The sequence below is a fragment of the Aquarana catesbeiana genome, linkage group LG03 (genome assembly GCF_042186555.1).
Source record: "Aquarana catesbeiana isolate 2022-GZ linkage group LG03, ASM4218655v1, whole genome shotgun sequence".
Taxonomy (NCBI): domain Eukaryota; kingdom Metazoa; phylum Chordata; class Amphibia; order Anura; family Ranidae; genus Aquarana; species Aquarana catesbeiana.
The window spans coordinates 463134041-463151430 of NC_133326.1; positions in this window are offsets into that span (position 1 = coordinate 463134041).

Sequence of the window (17390 nt, forward strand, 5' to 3'; positions counted from 1 at the left end):
GTTGATGGGGACAAGGCCCTCTTCCCCACAACCCTGGCTCTTTGGTTGTGGGGGTCTGAGGGCTGGGGGGCTTATCAGAATCTGGTCCCCAGATCCCGCCCCCCTATGTGAATGGGTAGGGGTACAATGACAAAAGTGTAAAAAATAGACAGTTTTTGACAAAAAAATTAAAAACAAGTGTCCTGGGATGTCCATCTTCAATCAAGATCGATGGACCCAAAAAATGGAAAAAAAATGGGAGGCCTTTCGGTGACTGCTGTCTCTTGGCTGTGACAACTGTTACATAGGCAAGGGCGGGGCCACTCGGTGGCGTAACCGAGTGACCCTGCCCCCTTCTGACATCATGTGATGTCATAGGGGCGGGGTTATCCAGTTACATCAGCAGGTGGCCCCGCTCTTGCCTATATAAGAGCTGTCACAGCCAAAAGACAGTAGTCCCTGGGAGGCCTCCCATAGAGGTGGAGTTTTTTCAAGTTTCTTTTTTAAAGCAACTTCCCCATGTTGAGGGCAAGCAGCCTGGTATGGTTCAGGAGGGGGGCGCTCGCTTCCCCCCCCTTTCCTGGCCTGCCAGGCTGCTTGCTTGGATAAGGGTCTGGTATGGATTTTGAGGGGGGCCCCACACCATTTTTTTTTATATTTTGGCATGGAGTTCCCTTTAAAATTTATGCCAGACCGAAAGTGCCTGGTATGGATTGGGGGGGTTTGGGAGGGACCCCATGCTGCTTTTTTTTAAATTTTGGCCTGAAGTTCCTCTTAAAATCCAAACCAGACCCGAAGGGCCTAGTATGGACTGGGGGCACCCACGCCATTCTTTTCCTTGATTTTTTTATCAATATTGCCTGGAGCCGGCAATACATTATAGCTGCAAGCAAGTTTAAATGACATTTTTTCCTTTAGAAATGTCATTTTGCTGCGGCACTGTTATATACATTTCACAGATGCACCACTTTACATGCAGACTAAGGGGACCCCCAGGCATGATATTTAAAGGAATATTTCATTTTTATTGTTTCACTTTAAGCATTTTTAAAATCACTGCTCCTGAAAAAAAACGGTCATTTAAAAAAAAAAGATTTGCATTGATACAGTACCTGGGTCCTCATACACTTTTTTTGGCAATAACTTGCATATAAGAATTTAAAATGAGCACTTTTGATTTTTCACGTTCGTGTCCCATAGACTTTAAAGGGGTTTGCATGTTTGCTTGAACTTTTTGCCTGTTCGCATGTTCTGGTGCGAACCGAACCGGGGGATGTTGGGCTCATCCCTAGCCCCAACAGGTGTGCTTTGCTTTTTTTTTTTCTTTACAAAGTTTTTTATATTGGAAGATTCACTGATATCCATAGAACGGTACACATACAAAAAGCAACGCATGTAAATGTTACAGGTAAACGCAATTGTATCTTCATTACAGAAACATCAACTTGAACACCGAGCTCTGTGAATATTGAATAAAGTGTGATAGACAAAACCTTTGAGAACAGAAGGGTGTGGTGAATGCGTTCTGATAGCTTGATTGATTCCATTCTGTCCAGAACCTGAGGCCAGGAAACCGAGGAGGAACGCCAGTTCAGGGCCATCATCCAGTGGATGGCTGCAAACATTGTGTGTATCAGTCTCTGACAGGGAACGTGCACATACGGGATTGTCATAAAGAAAATGCACATCTGTACTGTCAAAGTGAGCAGGTGACCCACTATCTTGGAGGCTCTTGTGGCCGCCTGTTGCCAAAGTGGCTTGAGGTGTTTGCAACTCCCAAAGATATGGAGGAAGGAACCGGGTTCAGGACAGCCACGAAAATACAAGGGAGATACAGTCGGGTAGATGGTATGAAGCTTAGCGGGCGTCATGTACCATCTGGTATGCAATTTAATAGCAGTTTCACAGGTAGACATAGATCTTGTGTTCTTAAACATATTTTCTAACATTCCCTCCCACTCGGGGGGGGGGGGGGCAGAACGTGAGATTAGTGTCTAGTTCCCATTTAGTAATTGGGTTAGTCTTATGTACTAAAAATGCTTCATTCAGATATCTGTATATGCATGAGATAACTCCTTTCTCCCTAGATGTGTGCTCACAGATAAGTTCAAACTGGGTATACTGAACACGGGATGATAATGAACCTCTACTCAAGTAGAAATGCCGTATTTGTAGATAACGGTAGTGCTCAGATGGTGCTATATCGTATTCGGGCAAATGATTTAAAGTGTGTGCCATCTTTGAAGGCTGCGAAAGAGGTTAGGCCTATGGAATTCCATGTGGCCACGCTGTCCCTATGTCGGAAGGCTGGGGGAAAGTCGGGGTCTCCTATAAAGGAGTAAAGAGGTGCCAGAGGGTAATTTTAATTTAGCATGGTAGAGGGACCATAGATATAAGACTGACCTGTGATATTATTAAGAGGAGTTATATTACACAATCTGATGGAGCTGGACCATAGCAGACCAGGGAGGTAGTATGGGAATATTGCGTGCATTTCAAAGCGTAGCCAAGGGATATCTGCCACTGGGGTGTGTCATTGGGCTGTCTGGTTGAGTCTGGTGGCCAGATAATAACGCCACAAGTGAGGGAGGCCTAAACCTCCGAGGGGCTGGGGCCTGTACTATAAAGATTTATTAAATCTTGGGTGTTCGGCATGCCATACAAATTTATTTATATCTCTTTAAATGCATTCTATATAGGATTCAGAGACGTAGATGGGAAGCGTTCTAAAAAAAAACAGTAACTTGGGCAAGATTGCCATTTTAATGGCCGTGATTCTACCTAATAAGGATATGTGGTATGAGGACCAGGTCTTTAAGAGGTTCTTATAAGATGTGCTTTGCTTTTTACTGACAGTGGATGGCAGTTGGTGGATTTGAAAGCACAATTTGACTGAATAGTGGTTATGGATCCTCCTATTTCCATAAGCTGTTAACCAATAGCAAGGCAGACCAGATGGGGAACTGCTCTCTCAGTTCTCCATCAGGCTCCTCCCACCACTCTACAAAACTTCTCAACCATGTGCCTGTCATTATGAGGGCTGCAGTGGCCATGGAGGAGCACACTGAGGAAGGAGTGCTGAGTATGAATAATCTAACCTCAGTACAGGCATTACCCACTTTTAAGTACGCATTGGGGTTTATTTACTAAAGCTGGAAAGTGCAAAATCAGGCTCACTTCTGCATAGAATCCAATGAGCTTCTAACCCTAGCGTGTTCAATTAAGCTTTGGTAATAAACCCTGGAAGCTGATTGGTTTCTATGCAGAAGTGAGCCTGATTTTGCACTTTCCAGCTTTAGTAAATAAACCCCATTGCATACTTAAAAGTGGGGTATGCCTGTAATAACCTCAATAATCTCACCCACAGATTAATGTACCGGTTTTTGACAAGTACATGATTCAGAAGCAAGTACCAACAATTTTCGGTGTGGTGCCTGATGGAATTCTAAAGGATGACCACAACAATAATTATGATTTTCCTCCAATGTTCTTTTTTTTTTTTTTTGATAAATGCATTCCCTACAAAGAGTCCCACTACTTGGTATTGCCGCCACCCTTCCTAAACAACTACCTGAATCCTTTTACAGTCCAGCACTGTGCCATCTGCAGCAGCACTGCTCTCTCTTCCTCTTCTCACAGGCAAATCTAATGCCCTGTACACACGATCGGACTTTCCGACAACAAAACCGTGGAATTTTGTTTGAAGGTTATTGGCTCCAACTTGTCTTGCATACACACGGTCACACAAATGTTGGCCAACAATTACCAACGTTGGAACATGGTGATGTACAAGACGTACAACGAGCCAAGAAAAAGGAAGTTCAATAGCCAGTTCGGCTCCTTCTGCTTGATTACGAGCATTTTGAACTTTTGTGCGTCAGACTTGTGCACACACAATCGGAAATTCCGACAACAAAGTTTTGTTGGCAGAAAATTTGAGAACCTGCTAGCCAACATTTGTTGGTGGAAAGTTCGACAACAAATGTTTGATGGAGCATACACACGGTCGGACTTTGAGAACGTCGATGACGAAAACGCGTAAGGCGGAGCTACGTAACTACGTCATACGCGGAAGTCGGAGAGAGTGTGGAACGCAGCTGAGGCGCACGCCGCTCAGCTGTTGGCGTTATCCCACGAGCTCTTCTCCGGGCTTGATCTCCCTTTACGCAGTGTGATATTTTCACTCCTTTTAGGAGTGTTTATTGTTTTAAACTTTATATTTATTTTTATTCTCATTCTTTTTATTGGTCATTGGACCTAATATATATTTTTTTAATAAATTTATTACGTTATCACACTATGGGAGCCCTGTTTTTTCTTATATGAGGATAAAGCCTAAACCTAAAGGATAGCTACATCTGGAGCGGAAGCCCCCTTTGGACAACCCCATTGGACAACTGCTGTTGGGATTCCTAGCAAATATCGAGGATAACAGATGCGTTTTACCCCTGCAGGGGTGCAGGGAGCGGGTGAGTGGGGACCCTTGAGGGGGAGCACCTAAGTCACTGGATTTCAACTGTCATCACCACAGTCACTTCACGCAGGAACTTTCTGAATGAAATAATTTCAAGAATAGAACTTTCACAATTTTTTCAAGAATAGAACTTTTATAACTGGTTTCTATTTACAATTTGCTTGATGTTATGTTTGTGGTACAATCGGTACATTTCTAAATAATTGATCACTTTATATACACATTTTGTATACATTTTGTGGGTTATATACATTTTCTTATTTTTATTTATGTTTATTTTTTGTCACGTCTATTGTGCACAATGGAGATTTAATGTGAATCAGTGGGTAGCACCTGAGGGGGACGGATAAGAGACTTTTTATTAGCCATTGGAGTAGGTGGAAGAACGAATTGTACAATCAAGATTACCCCCTATATAATAGGAGGAAGCTGTGTGTAGCTACACCTATCATTTAAATATTGTTAAAACCACTGATGATACTTTTATTATACCGTATATATATTACATCTTGTTGCTAAACCAGCTTAATTTGGACACACTTTTTGGTATGGGATATCTATCCCATCGGGCACAGACACATTTTGTTACACGGAATTGCCTAGATACACTTATAAGTCACTATTAGAGGAGCACACAAGGAATTTATAGCATATAGCTAACACTTAACTGATACGCACCCATACAGGTAGTGCCAACTGCCCCTACCCACACATACTTTCAGCCAACAAGCTCACATCTAACTTTTGTTGTCGGAAAATCCAATCGTGTGTACGGGGCATAAGAGTAGAAGGAGCCATAAGCTGCTGTCCATCAAATACTGTGAGGAGAGAGTCAGGGTGTACTCAAGCTGCTTTATGTATGACTATTGATGCACACAGCCCTGGTTGAGAGCACATCCACAGGGGTGCCCCTATAGCACAGGCTTTCTTAAAGGGCACCCACAAAAGGAGTGCAGAGTATCTGCAGGGGACTACCAGAAGAGGAGGTAATGGGCCGCTCTGCACAATATTGTTGCCCAGAGCAGGTAAGTACAAAATCTTTTTTATTTTAAAGGAGAAAATGTACCTTTTAATATCACTTACAACCACAAAAGCCAAGGGGTATCTTTTTAAAGCAGCAAATGTTCGTATTTGCCTAACAGTCACTGAAGGTGAATGAAACACTATAATATTAAAACAAATGCACCAGGAAGTTTCACCTGCAGTGAATGTTGAATGTCACATTCACTGCTTTATAAATATGTAATAAAGTATTTTCTATTTTTTGGGTTTTTTTTAGAAGTACACTTGTATATCTTTGTAAAATATGGACATATTTTAATAATGATTCTGTAATCTTTTGAAGAGTGTTACTTACAACAAAAGGTATCAGAACACATTTATGAGATCAATATTTGGATACAAATTGTTAATTTGATTTTGTAGTGCCAGTTGATTTACAAAGGACTTGTACATGTCCACCTCTACAGGTATGCAACAAATGTAGGATGTAAGGACTAATCAATAATATAATTAATTGTTTTCTTTGCCTCAGCTGAATGTCTGAATGCTATTAGAACACAGCGATGTATTAAATGGCCTTAAGCCCTAAAGTGATTAACAGTTAAATTTGACTTTTTCTCACAGAGGTTTATTAGCCTAAAGGAATTTTCCTCATTTTTCATAGTCAGCAGCATTGGAGGCTGAGTGTATGATTTATTTCTAAGCAGCTTTTTGATAAACAATAGGATAAACACATAAGGGAACAGTTTACACAAAATGGGTTCATTTATTAAATCATCACTTAAACTAACCATAGATTTTACTGTAAGTACATGTAGATCTGGCCATCAAGTAAAGAGCACCTACAGTCCTGGACAAAGTGATATGCTGCAAAGGAAGCAAGTGGGGATAGCAGGCAATGTCCTTGATTATTTTTAATTTAAAAATTATATTAATTATTAAAGTTTAGGATGTTTTGGAAGGTGATGGTAAGCTCCACCACTAGATTTTGCATAAGCCTCACCATGTTGTCTAAATCTTGCAGGTAAGTTGTGCTCTAAAGAGGTTTGGTTTAAAAATGGTTTATATTATACCTTGCAGAGTGCAGATTAGCAGCTAACATCAAGCCATTTAAACCACATTTCTATTTTATTAATCCACTTGAAGACCAGCATGTTAAACCCCCTTCCTGTCCAGGCCATTTTACAGTTGTCAGCACTCAAACTTTGGACTAAATACTCAGCCATATAACACTGCAACCAAATAAATTTTATAGCTTTTTAAAATTATTTTTACTATATCATAGAAAAAGAAAAGAACACTTTGAAAAAAAGTTATTTTTTTTTAATTTTATAAAGCATCCCAATAAACATATTTAATTAGGGGCATGTGGAGTCTTTGGAAGATAACAAGGAACACTTGTTGCTGGTTAATACTGGTCTGGTGACCCTAAGTGGTGTGGCAGAGATTAGGGACACTGTTGCTGGTCTGATGACACTGGGACTGGGTGTGGTGATGTTTAGGGACACTGTGGTTCGCTGCACTGATAGGGTACACTGCACCGGTGTGGATAATGATCAGGTTCACTGGCTGACTGCATTGGCATACAGTCTCACCAGAGCAGCAACCCAATGTCCCTGATCATTAGCCACCCCAGTACAGTGTCACCATAACCACATAAACTTTCAGTTGATACTGTTAGCAATATCCCTCTCGATCACTAGCAAAATCTCTTCAAATCCAAAGATACTTACTCCATTTGGAAATGCCTGGGGCTTCTGATAGATAGGCTCTAAGCATTTCATTGTGATATAGAAGCAGGGAACTTCTAGGTAGTGAATAATTATCTGGTGGTGCTGTAAATGGTGCTGGAGGCAGATATCACTATTAAATAGGTATGCGCCTATGCTGTCAGGTAATACCTGTTTATTACAAGGCCATTTTTCAATTCTGTGATAGTTTGACTGACAATTATTCTTATGCAACACTGTATCCAAATTAGTTTTATATAACTTTTTGAGACAGATAGAGCTTTTTTGAGGTATTTAATAACCACGGTTTTATATACATATTATTACTATAAAAAGGAAAAAATACCAAACATTTTAAAAACAAACTTGATTCGCTTACTTTCTTTTACAATACAAATGCCAGAAAAGTAAGAAAAAACCCAAAATGACCCTTTGTTGGAAAGCAGACACTCCAAAGTGATTACATTTTTGCCACAATTATTTGGAAATGAAGAAACGTACTAGAACTGAGGGGTTACACTTGGTGCCTGAGATTGTTGCACTTGATACATTAATGTACAGGTCTTACACAAAAAAAGGAGGGAGTGAAGGGGTTAATTTTATAGTCGCATACATGACAGGATGGAGATGAAGGGGTTAATGTGCATGATAAGGGAGGTGAAAGGGTTAGTACACAGGTCAAAGGAGATAGTATCTGTAAGATAGGAGGGGGGCATGAAAGGATTAATAAAAACAATTCCTGTGACATTGAAACCAAATAAATTAATCTCTAGCTGCAATTTCTGACTCATTCATTCTACCCCCATTCACAATTACATGATCTCTCTCCTTCTACTGTTGGAAAGAGAAGGAGAGAGAGATCAGCACTGTACCCTTGGATGAGCTTGGTACAGTTTATCTGTGCACAACAATTACTAGGCAGATCAGCAGCCCAATACTATTTATCAGGTGCTGTTTATAAGTGGCACTGATATAAAAGGGCTGCCAATCCACTGTTGAAAAATTCACAGTGGTACAAAGGTAGTTAAAGTCTTAATTTTTGTCATGTAAAATGCAAAAGATTGTTTTAAAGTGGTTGTGAACCCTTAAAAAAAATTCCAAAAAAAAAAACCCTGCAAGACAAAGACATAGCATACTAGCTCATTATGAATTACTTACCTTAGATCGAAGCCCCCCCAGTGGTCCTGGTTCACCGCTCCTATGGGCGACATCTCTCCAGGGGGTTACTTCCGAGTTTCGCGGCTCCAGCGCTGTGATTGGGCGGAGCCGCGATGACGTCGCTCCCGCGCATGCGTACGGGAGCCGCCGGTAACGGCACACTATAACTGAAGCAACGGCACGTACATGTCGTTGCTTCACTTTGCTTAAGTGCGCATGTGCCCATGACATCGGTACATGCAAATACAGGGATATCTCCTAAACCGTGCAGGTTTAGGAGATATCCAGTGTAGCTACAGGTAAGCTTAAGTATAGGCTTGCCTGTAGTAAAAAGTGGTTGTAAAGGTTTTACAACCACTTTAAGACAGAATTTCCTCTCAGTTTGCCTTATTGATTATTTGATATTATGCACTGCATCCAGACTTTTAGCAGACTTTTCACACTGCTTCTGGACCATAAGGTTTTATTTTGCCTCTGCCATATGACTCACAAAGTCTCCCTCTCTGAGAACTACAGAGAGAGATGTTTGACATCAAAAACATTTTGCGAAGCCAACTAAGTAGCCAATCTTACAAGTTGAATAGCAGGATGAAAATGATTTACAAACTATGGTCAGAGGTGGGTTTGTATGACTCTCATAAAATTAAATGCAACATTTTCATCTTAAGATGGAAATACTTTTATGTTTGGAGTAATTCCTTCGGTTGTTTTCTGAAATGTAAAATATTTAACGTTATTATAATTTAACTCAGGCAATGTTTTCTTAGATAACATCCTTTACAATTTAAAACTAATTTATAAAATTAGCCTTTATAATTTGTAATTTGTTGTTGTTATTTATATACATTGATTTTTTGTTTTTCTCCCTGAATATATGTTGTATAAGGTTTTTCTTTTTCTCTCACATTATGACAGGAGAGTCAAACCTTAATGTTCTTTTTTAGATTACATTTTCAAAAACATGTATGCTGAAAATGAATGTGCATAGTGTCATAAAGTCAGGCATTCATTAATGTGCGCCTAAGGGCTATAGCTTGCAATCACAATGAGCCTTTAGCTTTCAAATGTAATTTCTGATATTATTTTGTAAAAACTATGGCTGTTTTTGCACTACTTTGTAATATTTAGGGGCTATATTTTTTTTCTATTTTTAATGGAATCAATATATGAAAGGAAAAAAGAAAACTTTGTAATACATTTCTTGACTATAATGCTTAAGACTTTTTTTTGCTTTTATATAAGATATAGCTTATATAGGTATTTTCACTATAATATTATTAATTTCCAAAATGCATTTCATTTGTTAAGCAAATCTAAATCATGAGTTCAGGAAATCTGTGTTTTTCGCATCTCGTTTCTCATTTTTATTAAATGACAATTGCAAGTAATCAATGAAAACATTCAATGTATTGTTAATGTTATTAAACACTACAACAGTGCTAAAATATGAAATTCTAAAGACCTAAATACATGGAGTGATAAACTCTAGAACAGATGTTGAGTGGGAGTGTGCTTCCTAAAAATTGTCCTGTGTACCTTCTTTCTCTGGATGATGCATCACCAATCATATACAGATTTTTAAACTGATTTGAATCTGGTGGCTGTGGGAAAGTTCTTAATACTGATACTTTGATAAATTAGGCTTTTCTATGTTAGAGACAACAAGGAGCTTGCAGTGAGTGTACTAACAACATTGCAGCAATGCATGGCTATAAACATCAAAGGCCTAAACAGGTCAGAACTTCCTTGTATGCATTTTTAAATTTTTTTATTTGTTGAATGTGGCATACACATGAGTGGAATACAATGTAGTTTATTGAAGACTGGCACATTGCAAGTGTTTTTTCATCGAGTTTCTTAGATGTGAAAAAAGCATTCATATCAAAAAGCTTCCTATCTCTACATGGGCAGGAACCACAATGACTAGTAGCAGGGTGAGGATGGGAACAGGTGGGAAAACAGAGGAGCATGCCAAATGCACAAATATCAACAATAACAGTTTACTGTGGCTGCTGTGGAAGAAAAAAAAGACATTTATCAATATTGTAGTACTAACATGGTGGTGATCAATGACGGATCAAATGCCAGACATGGCAGTACTGCAGCCATACTGTTGCTTTAAAAAAGCTCCACACATACAGTATACAGTATAAAGCCCAGCAATTTGCTTAATCCCTTGAGTACCACCCCCTTAATTACGAGGCCAGTTTTCAATTGCCAGTGCTCTGTTAGTTTGACTGGCAATTATGCTTCATGCAACACTGTACCCAAACAGCTTTAGACATCTTTCTTGTGGTGGTATTTATTAAACACTGGGTATTTTATTTTTTAATATTTGAATAAAAAACAAAACAAAATAACTGTTCTATGCCTTTCAGTTATAAACAAGTTAAAATTCCAAGACAGTATAAACACCCCCACAATGACCCCTTTTTAGAAAGTAGACACCCCAAGGTACTACTGAGTAAAATAGAGAGCAGAAAACAATATCTGCTGTGTTATAAATTGTACCCCATGTTCAAAATGCAATAACTACTTATAATCTCTCTTGAATTTTTTGTAACTTTACTAAGATGGATTTGGGTTAATACAATTGCACTTAGTTCATTGCTCTTTGTGCTGCTTATTAAATATAATCATAAGAGTTTTGACATGTTCTTAAAATCTTAGGATGTCTGCACCTTCAGTTCCATAGGAATAGTGCCATAAGACTTGCACTCCACGAATAATGATACACTGACAATAGGAGACATTAAATAACGACACTGACATTCTGAAACTCAAAGAAGGTGAGGACCATTGTTCTCTGGAAGAAAAATTGACTTAGAAACTGAAAATTAACAATGAGCAGAATTCAAAACTGTGAAGCCATGTTGATTAGTATCAGCAGAACATCATGTTTTGATGTCACCCTGGGGAAATTAGGATCAATCACTCAAGCCGGTTAAAAAAAATTGAATCTGGTGCAAAATTAGCACACAGTATTTAATTGCTTATGATTTAGTCAGATTTAGCATCAAAACTACTCTGGCTTATCGTGAATGCTGCACATCTTTTCCAAGCCATCAGACAGCTAGGTACCAACAATGAATTAAACTTATTGTTTGTAAAACCAAATTGTTTTGGTCATTGTGTTCCCTTTTTATAGTATATAACTTAGAAGTTTTGCAAAGATACAAAAATAAAAACTTACCCTGTCAGTCTACAAAAAAAAAATTTCACAGTACAAAACATACCAGGATACCAGGACCTGCTCATTCCTCTCTCTCTCTCTCTCTCTCTCTCTCTCTCTCTATATATATATATATATATATATATATATATATATATATATATATATATATATATATATATATATATATATATATATATATATATATATATATATATATATATATTTATATTTATAGAGTTCAGCTTTAAGCGGGGAGACTGCAGACAGATGATCCAATCACCAAAGTATGTTTAAAGGCTTCCTGACTGGGTTTATTTATCAGCATTGCAGAAAAACACAATCAAAAGAGTGATTGCCTCACAGGGGTAATTGCAGTTCACAATCCAACAAAGGTTATTGTGCCTGCTGCCTAGTTTTTGAGACCACAGTAGTAGTGGATCTGGTCAGACTTACAGCCATGTTCCATCACAGCCCATATGAATTCTTCTCCAACAACACTGAAGATATTATGAAAAAGATAAAATTTACCCCAGCTGGGGAGCAAGGTGTGGCCAAAGTTTTACTCCCAGTATACTGCTACAGACCTTCTACTGCAACCAGCTTATCTTAAGAAAATGCAAAAATCTATGCAACAGGTACACTCCATCCACAACTTTTCCTTGGACTAACAGAGGCTGTTTGTCACAGATTCTACTGGGCTATTGTGATGTGCTTTGGCTAAAGTTTACTCTTGATTTTAGGAAGATTCCTACAATAAATTTATCACAAATTGGCCAATTGAGCCATTGAGAAGGAAATACATAAACAGAGGTTGTCATATGTGAAAAGTGAATTCCAAAATGTTGAATGTTGAATAAGGAGATAAAGAAATCTAGGATGTTTTGAGACAGGTTTACTCTAACTAACAAGTGATAATTTTGGAAGCTGATTTGCCAGTCAATTGACAGCCCAAACTGACAGAAAATAAGAAAACATTACATTATTAAATGTTAAGATTCAAATTTAAGTCAAATGCAAATTAAACCTGAATTTACAGAACTCAAATATGGCTTACTAATGGTTTATTTTTAAATTTAAATTAATTGTAATTTTTTAAATTTGAATTTGTTGTAATTACATTATTCTGATGATCCCTTCAATCTTGGTCAACAGTCTCACAGCAACCCATAAAGAGTGGGAGCTGGAGCAACCCAGCCTCTCACTATTAGAACGGAGGTTAAGATATGACAGCTGTGACAGCTCTTATATAACTGAGGGCGGGTCACCCGGTGATGTAAATGGTTGACCCTGCCACCCTCTGATGCCACGGGGAAGCCATGGGGAAGCCCCTGTGGTGTCACAGGGGGCAGGTCACCCGGTTACATCAGTGGGTGGCCCCACCCTCAGTTATATAAGAGCTGTCACAGCGAAGTTGCGTCACTCAGTGGGAGCCTCCCAGGGAGGCGGATCGGTTGCTGCTTTTTTTAATCTCTTTTTCGGTCCATCGGGTGGCTTGAACTTACATCGTGGGACATTTTTATTTTTTAATAAAGGACTTGTCCCAAGTTGTCTCTTGTAATTTTTTTACCAATTTGACACTTTTTTTGTAAATGGTGGGGTACTTGTACCCCGTTACCATTTCACACAGGGGGGGAGGCCGGGATCTGGGGGTCCCCTTGTTAAAGGGGCTTCCAGATTCCGATAAGCCCCCCACCCACAGACCCCAACAACCACTGGGCAAGGGTTGTGGGGATGAGGCCCTTGTTCCCATCAACATGGGGACAAGGTGCTTTGGGGGCTACCCCAAAGCACCCTCCCCATGTTGAGGGCATGTGGCCTGGTATGGTTCAGGAGGGGGGTGCTCTATCATCCCTCCTCTTTTTCTGCAGCCTGCCAGGTTGTGTGCTCAGATAAGGGTCTGGTATGTATTTTGGGGGGGACCCCTATGCCATTTTTTTTAATTTTGGTGCAGGGTTCCCCTTAAGTTACCATATCAGACCCAAAGGGCCTGGTATGGTTTTTAGGGGTACCCCCAAGCATTTTTTTTTATTTTGGTTTGGGGTTCTCCTTAATATTCATACCAAACCCAAAGGGCCTGGTAATGGACAGGGGGATCCCATGCTCTTTTTTTCAATTATCTGTATTGCCGAGACCCGACAATTCATTACAGCCGCGATCAGTTTTAAATTACAATTTTTCCTTTAAAAATGTCATTTTGCTGTGGTACTGTTCTAAACACGGGAAAAATGCCACTTTACAGGCATACTATAGACACCCCCAGGCATGATTTAGAAAGGAATATTTAATTTTTATTGTAACAAAGTATACTCTCTTAGGAGACGAAAGTATTAACAGCGCTTAATGTGAATACAAACATTCATCAGGATGATTGCTCATATAGTGCTAAAATCGTTGGAAGGAAAACCCATTAGAATCTGTACCTCTTAATACAAAGATGTTCCTTCAATAGTACTTCTTGAGGAAGTAGAGAGGAGACATTGCTGGATCTGGCAGCAGAGGAGGACTAAGGCATATCACGGCTGAGGAGCAGACTAATGCAGGGAAGGATTTAACAGGCCTTTCTGACTCTTACCTTTGGTAAGCATACATCCAAAAGGGGTGATCACGTGGTGTTTTGGTGAAGGTATAGCAGCCCACGGATAGTACACTCCACATGGATTAGGAGCCCTCCCTGGAATGTTATCGTGTTGCATGTATGGAATAGATTACAAGAACATTTGATTTTTGATTTATCAATTTTGCATATAGTCCTTTTTTGGACGTTTTGAACTTTTAGTGTCACTTTGCTTGGACCAAAATCATTACTGAACCTTTAAGGAACTTTTTATTTGATTTTATAGTTCTTGCAAACTTTTTATTTGATTTTATAGTTCTTGCAAGCAATGTTATATGTTTGTTACATATTACTATTGAACCCAGGATTTGAGGAACATGTTTGTATTAAGAGCTGCAGATTCTAATGGGTTTTCATTCCAATGATTTTAGCACTATATGAGCAATCATGCTGATGAATGTTTGTATTCACATTAAGTGCTGTTAATACTTTCTTCTCCTAAGAGGGTATACTTTGTTACATTTTTTTTTGGTTTTATAATAACGGCTAGTAGTGCACAAAATAGTTAATTTCCTGTATTCCATTTTTGAGCGCTAGGATCAGAGTCCCCTACCACCTCTGATAATTTATTTTCACATTTAATTTTTATTGTTTTGTCAGAAACCAGGAACCAGACTGAGACAGAAGTACAGAAGAATCACATTTGTTTATTAATAAAAATAAAAAGGTAAATAGTAAGTAAGCGTAGTCAAAGCATAGCCAGAGTCCAGTAACCGGATCGGATAATCAGCCAGGCCAGAAGTCAGGGATCCAAGTAGAGGAACAGCAAGCAGGATAAGGAGCCAGAAGGGATGTCAGCAAAGCCAGTTTTTAAACAGGAACGCAGGAGATTGTTTCTTGTGATGTGACCAAGGCGAAGGCAGGAATGAAGTGAGCTGGAGATCTTTAAGTAGGCGGGACTGACGAGCAGATCCACAACAGCTGGTTAACTGTGGAGAGAGATGAGAGCTGGCAATTACCCAACAGCTGAGCAGCCAGCTCAGAGAATGAAGGACTGAGCCAGCCCTGACAGTACCCCCCTCCTCAATGACCCCTCCCCCTCGAAGGACCACCAGGCTTGAGGGAAAAATGTCTATGGAAATCACGGAGGAGGGCAGGAGCATGTACGTCTGAGGATGATACCCAGGAGCGTTCCTCCGGATCGTACCCCTTCCAATGTACCAGGTACTGTATGCGCCCACGGAACAATGGATTGTACCTCATACTCCTCATGGTTTTCAACCTGTATAGGGTGAGGACGTGGCACCGAGGTGGTAAAGCGGTTGCAGACCAATGGTTTCAATAAGGAGACATGAAACACATTTGAGATGTATACTAGGAGCAAGGTCCAACTGGGTTAATCCTGCGAATGATACGGAAAGGCCCAATAAACCGAGGTGCGAACTTCAGTGAGGGAACAGTTGGAGGTTGCGAGATGACAGCCAAACCCTGTCCCCAACCTGGTAGGAAGGCGCAGGCTGGCATCTGCGGTCAGCATGGAGTCTGTACCTATCATTAGCATGAGGCAAAGCCTCCTGGACTTGTGCCCAAGTGGAACGAAGACCACTGAGATGCTCCCCTAGCACAGGAATACTCTGTGGAAACCATAATTCAACATAAACTGAGACAATCAGGAAGCAGAATTCAAGGCACTGTTGTGAGCAAACTCTGCCCATGGTAATAGGTCTGACCAGTTGTTGTGATGGTCAGAAATATAGCAATATAGGAATTGCTCCAAGGACTGATTGGCTCATTCTGCGGCTCCATTAGACTGCAAGTGAACCGCAGAGGAGAAAGCAAGCTGAATTCCCAGCTGTGCACAAAAGGCTCGCCAGAACCGGGACACAAACTGACTACCCCTGTCTGAGACAATAACCTTGGGTAGCCCATGTAAGCGAAAGATCTCCCGAGCAAAAATGGAAGCCAGTTCCTTAGAAGTGGGCAACTTTTTAAGTGGAATACAATGACACATCTTTGAGAACTGGTCAACCACCATAAGGATAACTGTGTTGCCTTGGGAGTTGGGCAACTCCACAATGAAATCCATAGACAGGTGGGTCCAGGGCCTCTCTCCATTGGGTATGGGTTGTAGGAGGACCCCTGGAAGCTGTCATAGAGTCTTATGCCCCATACACACGGTCGGACATTGATCAGACATTCCGACAACAAAATCCTAGAATTTGTTCCGACGGATGTTGGCTCAAACGTGTTTTGCGTACACACGGTCGCACAAAGTTGTCGGAATTTCCGATCGCCAACAACGCGGTGGCGTCAACCACGTACGACGAGACTAGAAAAGACCAGTTCAGAACCAAGCGCGGCACCCTTTGGGCTCCTTTTGCTAATCTCGTGTTAGTAAAAGTTTGGTGAGAGACGATTCGCGCTTTTTCAGACTCATGGCTTTCAGATCGTTTTCTGCGGTTCAGTTTGTGCTTGTGGGTTTGTATCTACTCTTCGGTGCATGCAGTCAGTTCGTATCAGAGTTTTCTGTGCTCGTTGCTGTTTTTCAGGCCGCTCTTCACAGGCCTTGCCGTTCTTCAGTGCGTTCTGTTACTTCGTTCTGAGCAGCCGACCGTTTTCTAGCCATGTTGCGAATACGTACTCCTCGTAGAGTTCGTGCTGTGCGGGGGCTTGGTGTTGGGGTCCTGACCTTGACACAAGTCCAGTCCATGAACAGGGTGGGGAGGAGTTCATGGACCAAGAATTGGTTGCTTCAGCGTGACCAGTTCTCTCATATGCCTTTGCTCCGTGAGATCCGTGAGAATAATCCTGATGATTTCAGGAACCTTCTCAGGATGACGGACTCCGCTTTTCATCGTCTGCTGGCTTTGCTGACCCCCTATATCAGCAGGCAGGATACCTGCATGAGGCAAGCCACACTCCGGAGCAGAGGCTCGTCGCTACCCTGCGGTACTTGGCGACAGGGAGAACCCTGCAGGACTTGAAGTTCTCGACAGGCATCTGCCCCCAGGCTCTGGGTATCATTATCCCAGAGACCTGTTCTGCCATCATCCAGATCATGCAGAAGGAGTATATGAAGGTAAGATTTTTATCCTTTAATATCACATTTTATAGTATTGAATGTTTGCTAATATATTGTATTTCTCTCCTCATTCCCAAATTACCATGATTGTAATATGCTGTGAATGTCCCCTTTGTTCTCATGCATGCTGGATTTTTATGTAATTATTTTTTTAGTCCTTCATACATATTTGCCTTCACTAACCTCCCCAGAATGCTCTCCTGCCCCTATATTCACCTCATGTAGTCATTTAACAA